The sequence below is a fragment of the Oncorhynchus masou genome, chromosome 3, assembly GCF_036934945.1.
Source record: "Oncorhynchus masou masou isolate Uvic2021 chromosome 3, UVic_Omas_1.1, whole genome shotgun sequence".
In the NCBI taxonomy this organism is placed as follows: domain Eukaryota; kingdom Metazoa; phylum Chordata; class Actinopteri; order Salmoniformes; family Salmonidae; genus Oncorhynchus; species Oncorhynchus masou.
Genome location: NC_088214.1, coordinates 9392991 through 9401824, shown reverse-complemented (window position 1 = coordinate 9401824; position 8834 = coordinate 9392991). Strand labels below are relative to the sequence as shown.

Genomic DNA, 8834 nt, shown 5'->3' with positions numbered 1-8834 from the left:
CTGTATTAGCATTGGCAGCGCCATTGAGGGCTTCCAACATTTAAAAAAATATATAATACTTCAAAATGGAGAATGGTACTACCCATGCTGTCACAGACGTTCTAACGCACAGATACAAAGATGAGTCCTCTAGCTATCTCTATGATGCTAGCTCATTGCTATCCCATTGCTGCTATGCATATTTTACATCATTGCCGTTCTGTTTGTATAGCCTTACATGGCTAGTACTCTGGAGTAATTGCCTGTTTCTTCTGTTCTACAGAAAACACTATCACTTCCACTAGTCCCTTCCTCTTGTTCGATGTGTGTGTGTGTGTGTGTGTGTGTGTGTGTGTGTGTGTGTGTGTGTGTGTGTGTGTGTGTGTGTGTGTGTGTGTGTGTGTGTGTGTGCGTGTGTGTGTGCGTGTCTGTTAGTTGTGTAGTAATAAAGTGTGGATTGAATCCATGTCTCCTACTGGTAATTTCCGTCCTCTAACTGGGACCCTGGGACAGTTGTACCAGTGGAGGCTGCTGAGGGGAGGACGGCTCATAATAATGTCAGGAATGGAGTACAATGGATGGAATGGAGCGAATGGTATCAAACACATGAAAACCATGTTGATACCAATCCATTGACTCCATTCCAGCCATTAGTATGCTCCGTTCTCCCCTCAGAAGCCTCCACTGAGTTGTACCTATATCTAAACTGACCTCTTTCAGGGGAAAAACACCAGATGGTGGCGCGCTTTCTCCTTGTGTGATACTGTAGCAAATGGTTGATTATTTGGTCTATAAAATATAGATATCTAAAATTTGCTTAATATTAATATATATATATATTTTTTTTAAATGTTGGCTTTCAAGAATGCCTGACCTAATCCCAGCCCATGTATCTAAATTGCCAAACATCTTCACTTACCTAAGTCCTGGACCAGATGAGGTTCATTCTCCCTCAGTGTGGAGAGAAAGGTAGATTTCACTTTGTTTCCTCCAGAGTGGAGTGCTTTAAAGAGCTCCCTCATTTTGCTCTGATTAGTCCTGGCAGCACTAATGTCGGAGTACATCTCTTCATGGATCATGCCTTTAGCTCGCAGCTCTTCAGCTATAGACATCACCATGGTGACCCTCTGAATGAGCTGGGGCATGTACTTGTCCACGAACTGAGCACCTGTGGAGGGGACATATTGGATGACAGTCTCTTTCCTAAACCAACCACCTCAATAAATATACATTCTATATAAACTTAATTATGATATAAATTATATAATATCAAGTTTTATATTATTCAGATTCAAAATTCAGAATGCCTACCCTCTCAAGTATCTGTGTGCAATAACTTGAATTTGCACATCTTCTTAAACAACGAACAAAAACAAAACAAACAAAAAGTTTGCCAATGAGTCAAGTCTACTCAACGTCATGTCGCAACAAATTCTCGTTTTGGGAACAGAAAAGTGTATTGAGATCGAATGACAAGCAGAATGTCGGCCAACTGTAGTTTCGCTATGCTCTATCGCCCCCCTCTGGCTGCCACTGGACTTGCTCTCATCTCCATTACTGGTAGTGAGCGGAAGCCTCCACTGGATGACTCAGTTTTTTTACCCCATGTGACACATCTGTGTTTCCCCTTGTAATGTAGGTACTGTAGCTAATGTTTGTATTTAAATGTCACAGATAGGAGACTTGTTTGAAAAACGTAAACCACACTGATTTAAATGTCATTGCATAGCAGAAACATGGAGTGGTATATTAAACGATTAGCGCTATTTGAGGTCTGTTTTGGTTCGTTTTTTTTTTCAATTTCGGTTTCATACATTAAATGCAATATGAAATACGACCTTGAAATAATTTTAGAGCTTTGTAATTTAATTTCAAAAGACAAATATTGAGAACATTCAATTGACAAATCATTGAAACCATTCCATTGTCTCTAACAACAAAGAATACATTGATAAGAGCCCCATGATGGTAGAGACCACCCATTACTGCTTATCACTTATTAACCATCATTTATTCACATTACTTTACTTACATTGTCTACTTAACATTTTATTTTATTACATTATTATTTATTGTCCAGTACTTTGGTATACTTTTTAGCCAGTAGTTCTGAAAGTAGCCTCACGAGCCAAAAGGGGTCCCCGAAAACCACTGCATTCTCTTTTGATTTGCTGTGTGTGCGCATCTTGCTAGCTGTCACTCAAATGGTGAGGGGCTGATTGGATTTCGAAGTGCTAGGGGGCTGGCCCACGTCGGGGAAAATTACGCAGCGCAGCATTCGCTTTCAACCTAGGGATTTCGCAGATTAAACAGTAATTCTGCTCATAGATTATGCATGTATGAACTACACCTTGACATGTCCAGCTCAAAGCTTGTCTGCAAAGTTCCACAGCATGTCTTTAAAGTCCTCATCTGATCTCTGCTGGCAGTAACAGCCAGACAACCATTTAACAATGTTTCTTTGGTCCACAATGAGCCAAGCTCCCCTGTCGAGTGAAAAAAGGTAGCCCATGATCATTTGGTTGCCACATTGCCCATAATGCAGAGCTGTCTGACAAAATCACTATTTTAGTATTTAAAGCATACTTTCAAGACTGCTACAACTATCAGTCAGGTACTAGAACTATCCCTCTGTCCATTCCTCTATCATGTGGTCGGTGTGCCGGGAAGAATAAGCGAAATGGATTCTGGTCATTGTAGTAAATTACCACGTTTTCTGCATTGAACAAGCGTGAATATTTCTATTTTTTGTATTATACTTTTGAAAGCCACAACTCCCTACAGCGTCCCACCGGTTGTTCTTGATTTGATGTCTGTAGTGCTTGATAGGATTTCTTTGTAGAGAAGCAGGGTGTTGATGTAACAAAACAAAAACGAAATAAATGGAATTCAAGTAATTGAACCGATGTCGGTCTATGAGTTGTTTAATAAAAAATAAATAAAATAAAATCAGGTTAGACTGCAATAGATCTGACTAACTGCATTACTGTAGTACATTAGTATAGTTCAGTGCATTTGGAAAGTATTCAAACCCCTTGACTTTCCACATTTTGTTACATTACAGCCTTATTCTAAAATTGATTAACATGTTTTTCCTCACACAATACCCCATAATGACAGTTTTTTTTAGAAATGTTTGCAAATGTATTACAAATAAAAAACAGAAATACTGCATTTACATAAGTATTCAGACCCTTTGCTATGAGACTCGAAATTGAGCTCAGGTGCATCCTGTTTCCATTGATCATACTGGAGATGTTTCTACAACTTGATTGGAGTCCACCTGTGGTAAGTTCAATTGATTGGACATGATTTGGAAAGGCACAAACCTGTCTATATAAGGTCCCACAGTTGGCAGTGCACGTCAGAGCAAGTCATTAGGGTCGAATGAATTATCTGTAGAGCTCTGAGACAGGATTGTGTCAAGGCACAGATCTGGGAAAAACATCTCTATAGCATTGAAGGTCCCCAAGAACTCAGTGGCCTCCATCACTCTTAAATGGAATACATTTAGAACCACCAAGACTCTTCCTAGAGCTGACCATCCGGCCAAACTGCGCAATCGGGGGAGAAGGGCATTGGTCAGGGAGAGGACCAAGAACACCATGGTTACAGCCTCAAGCGTGCAAAGCTGTCATCAAGGCAAAGGGTGGCAACTTTGACGAATCTAAAATCTAAAATGTATTTTTATTTGTATAACAGTTTTTGGTTACTACATGATTCGAAATGTGTTATTTCATAGTTGAGGTCTTCACTATTTTATTCTAAAATGTAGAAAATAGTACAAATAAAGAGAAAACCTTGAATAAGTAGGTGTGTCCAAACCTTTGACTGGTACTGTATTTTTTTTTGCTTTGTCATTATGGGGTATTGTGTGTAGTTGTGGAAAAGTCAAGGGGTCTGAATACTTTCTGAATACATTGTATCTCAGACCATATCCAGGTCTGACTTACTGTCTTCAGACGACTCCATTTTGTTCATCAGGAAAGGTCACACTGCAGCATTAAATCGTCTCTCTTCACTGGTTGTCTACTAGGGAAACAGTCAGTTATGCTCCACAATTATGTGCCCATATGCAATAGCTAATGTTAATGCATACAGTATATGGAGTATTCTCTATGCAACAGATATTGAGACCACTTCCCTTTCTATAGTTTGAAATGTCTGTAGTATAATTTTTCTTGGACTCTCTGGGGCCCACAAATCCTTTTTATTTTGGTTTCTACGGAAGGCACACCGAAACATATTTGACTTCCTCTTTGTCTTTGTGTTGATAAAAAAAAACAGCAAGTTTCTGTTTGCTGTGTTCAAGTGGACTTATACTCACCGTTCACATCCTCAGCTAAAGTTAAATGGATAACATCATGTCTTTCAGATCATATCATTCTAAAGGCTGTAACTTCAACATGTTAAAGGTGCGCGGTTCGCTGACTTGCTGTATGTTTGTCTCCAGTGGTTATTTAAAATTAAGACATATTCCAGCAGAAGGACGGGGGTTTACTCTTCCCTGCTCCCTGACAAACTGTAAACCACTCCCCCTTACACTTCCTGGAACTCATGCACGGGCAGCAACGTGGAAGGAGAAGGATCACAGACACACAGAGATTGGGCAAGTTCGTTTAGCATGGCCGGGTGCCCCGGGTGGACAGAGTTTGCACATTTTAGACCATTCCATTGGTCCTTATACTGCACTGTTGGAACTAGAAGCAAAAGCATTTTGCTACACTCACATTACCCTCTACAGAATCGGTGTCCCGACCTCGGGAGTGTTGAACTAATGTGATTAACATGAGGTTGTAAGAAACAAAACAAAAAGTCCCAGGACATAGACATTTCTGATATGGGCAGAAAGCTTACATTCTTGTTCATCAAACTGCACTGTCCATTTTACAGTAGCTATTACAGTGAAATAATACGATGCCATTGTTTGAGGAGAGTGCACAATTATGAACTCGAAAATGTATGAATACACCAATTAGGCACATTTGGGCAGTCTTGACACAGAATTTTGAATAGATATGCAATAGTTCATTGGATTAGTCTAAAATGTTGCACATTCACTGATGCCATCCAGTGGCCAAAGTCTAAACTGCACATGGGCTAGAATAATTCATTATGGCCTTTCTCTTGCATTTCAAAGATGGAGAAAAAAAAAAAAAAAAAATCATATTTTTTTTCTTTGTATTATCTTTTACTAGATCTATTCAACGACAGTGATTTCACATTTCCACAAACGTCAAAGTGTTGCCTTTCAAATGGTATCAAGAATATGCATATCCTTGCTTCAGGTCCTGAGCAACAGGCAATTAGATGTGGATATGTCATTATAGGTGAAAATGGAAAAGAAGGGGATAATCTTGACATCTGCTAACCATGTGTACGTGACAAATACAATTTGACTATATATTTATATAAGTGTAATATTGGGATGCAAACTCAATGTAGTACATTTCAACTTTATATCTGACATGGTATAGGTGTCTTCTCTTATTTAAGCCCATAACCATGTGTGTGAGGTGTATACTTTTGTTTCAAATTAGATTTGTTTAAGACGACCAAGAAACACTCTGTGTGACCCTGATTTAACCCACTGCAGTAAAAGGTTAAGAATATCTGTCTTGAGTTCAGTTTATAATGAAAGCCACTTGGATTAATGTACAAATACAAAAAACTCTTTAAATCAAAGTAAATCAAATTAATTTATATAGCCCTTCGTACATCAGCAGATATCTCAAAGTGCCGTACAGAAACCCAGCCTAAAACCACAAACAGCAAGCAATGCAGGTGTAGAAGCACGATGGCTAGGAAAAACTCCTTAGAAAGGCCAAAACCTAGGAAGAAACCTAGAGAGGAACCAGGTTATGAGGGGTGGCCAGTCCTCTTCTGGCTGTGCCGGGTGGAGATTATAACAGAACATGGCCAAGATGTTCAAATGTTCATAAATGACCAGCATGGTCAAATAATAATAATAATCATAGTAGTTGTCGAGGGTGCAGCAAGTCAGCACCTCAGGAGTAAATGTCAGTTGGCTTTTCATAACTGATCATTAAGAGAATCTCTACCACTCCTGCTGTCTCTAGAGAGTTGAAAACAGCAGGTCTGGGACAGGTAGCACGTCCGGTGAACAGGTCAGGATTCCATAGCCTCAGGCAGAACAGTTGAAACTGGAGCAGCAGCACGGCCAGGTGGACTGGGGACAGCAAGGAGTCATCATGCCAGGTAGTCCTGAGGCATGGTCCTAGGGCTCAGGTCCTCCGAGAGAGAGAACGAAAGAGAGAAAGAGAGAATTAAAGAGAGCATACTTAAATTCACACAGGACACCTGATAAGACAGAAGAAGTACTCCGGATATAACAAACTGACCCTAGCCCCCCGACACATAAACTACTGCAGCATAAATACTGGAGGCTGAGAAAGGAGGGGTCAGGAGACACTGTGGCCCCATCTGATGATACCCAGGGACAGGGCCAAACAGGAAGGATATAACCCCACTCACTTTGCCAAAGCACAGCCCCCACACCACTAGAGGGATATCTTCAACCACCAACTTACCATCCTGAGACAAGGCCGAGTATATATTATTGATTGATGTTACCATGACTACCCGTCCCATAAATATTTTGGATAGTGGTGTTTTTGCAAATGATATCAGCGAACACTACGCTATTGCTTGCATTAGAGATACAAAATTGAAAAACTCTGCCCCTTGCATAAATGTGAAGAGAAATGTAAAAAAAACAAATCTCACCCCAGGCTTTCCTTCATGATCTACATTTTGTAGATCTTATTTCTAATACTTTCATACCAGACCCTGTTCTGGCACTTGAATAATTCCATTTTTACCCGTCTGGCTGAACAACTTCAGGAGTTTGTTCCTGTACAGGAACCAAATCAGCGGAAATTCCAGAGCGCCAACTAATTGTACTCGTTAAAACTCTAACTACTAACTAACTCTAACTCTAACTAACTTTCATTAAAATTCACATGCAGGGTACTCAATTCAAGCCACACTCGTTGTGAATATAGTCAACATGTCAGATTTGTAAAATTATTTTCGGCGAAAGCATGAGAAGCTATTATCCGATAGTATGCAGCCCCCAGAAACACACAAAGGGGACGTAAACAAAGAAATTAGCGTAGCCGGCGCTACCCAAAACGCAGAAAAAAATATAAAACATTCATTACCTTTGACGAGATTCTTTGTTGGCACTCCTATATGTCCCATAAACATCACAATTGGGTCTTTTTTTCGATTAAATCGGTCCATATATACCCAAAATGTCAATTTATGAACACCGTGAAATCCATGTAAAAAGGCACCTTTCCCAACGCAATGTAATTTTTTAAAATTCATAAAGTTGCCTATAAACTTTGACAAAACACTTCAACCTACTTCTGTAATCCAAGTTTAGGTATTAGTAAACGTTAATAAACGATCAAATTGATCACGGAGCGATCTGTATTCAATAACTAGACGTTTACAAAACGAAGTCCAGTTGCTCACTGACATTTTTTTCAGTTGCGCACCTGAAGACCGGATGTGCTAGTGATGAATCTAACCAAGGAAAAAGGGCCCTGGTAATCACAACACTGGCGACATCGTGTGGAATCTGTAGGAATTACAAGCACAGTTCCATCATTTATGACAAGCCTTAGACAATTGCAAAAGTATTTAGCCCCTTTACTTTCAGTGCAGCAAACTCTCTCAAGAAGTTCAGTGAGGATCTCTGAATGATCCAATGTTTCCTTCATGTTTTGTACACTGAGTGCATTCCAGAGATTAGGAAGATTTTTTGGGGAATGAGAATTAACATTTTTTTATTTTTTTATTACCAGTTCTCAAGATTTGAAAATAATGGTTCTGTTCCGGAACCCAAGAGATTACTTTCGTTCTCAGTTCTTGTTTCTCAGAAAATGTTTTTTCTTTTTCGTTTTTCGTTTTTCTTTTTCTTTTTTCTGTTCTGTTCCCTGAACCAGTTACAACTAGGTAGCATGCCTGGTGAAGAAGTCAGGGTTCCATAGCCACAGGCAAAACAGCAGAAACAGGAACAGCAGCACGATCAGATGGACTGGGGACAGGGACAGCCAGGAGTCATCAGGCCAGGTAGTCCTGAGGCATGGTCCTAGGGCTCAGGCTTGGGAGGAGAGAGAGAGAGAGATGGGAAAATTAAGACCAGAGAATTACACCAGATAGGACAGACTGACCCTAGCCTATATTGGAGGCTGAGAATGGGGGGACAAAAGCAGTTGGATGCCAAGGAAGGAGTGTTGTAAAGGCGTTGATGCTCGTTTGGAGGTTTGTTAGCACAGTGTCCAAAGAAGGGCCAGATGTATACAGAATGGTGTCATCTGCGTAGAGGTGGATCACAGAATCACCAGCAGCAAGAGCTACATCATTGATATGTACAGAGGAAAGAGTCGGCCCAATAATTGAACCCTGTGGCACCCCCATAGAGACTGCCAGAGGTCCGGACAAAAGGCCCTCCGATTTGACACACTGAACTCTGTCTGAGAAGTAGTTGGTGAACCAGGCGAGGCAGTCATTTGAGAAGCCAAGACTATTGAGACTGCCGATAAGAATGTGTTGATTGACAGAGTTGAAAGCCTTGGCCAGGTCGATGAAGACAGCTGCAGAGTACTGTCTTTTATCGATGGCAGTTATGATATCGTTTAGGACCTTGAGTGTAGCTGAGGTGCACCCATGACCAGCTCGGAAACCAGATTGCATAGTGGAGAAGGTACGGTGGGATTCGAAATGGTCTGTGATCTGTTTGTTAACATTGTATGGCTGCAGGGGCAGTATTGAGTAGCTTGGATGAAAGGTGCCCAGAGGTGCCCAGAGTAAATGGCCTGCTC

At 40.5% G+C, this 8834-nt stretch overlaps 1 long non-coding RNA gene across 1 annotated transcript; it reads right to left on the bottom strand.

The window, feature by feature from the left end:
- Nucleotides 1–627: 627 nt before the first annotated feature.
- On the bottom strand, nucleotides 628–4490 carry LOC135509650 (uncharacterized). Its single transcript, XR_010450962.1, has 3 exons — nucleotides 4307–4490; nucleotides 3933–4008; nucleotides 628–1147 (listed from the first exon to the last, which is right to left on the bottom strand). It is a non-coding gene; the product is annotated as an uncharacterized LOC135509650 (long non-coding RNA).
- Nucleotides 4491–8834: the final 4344 nt, after the last annotated feature.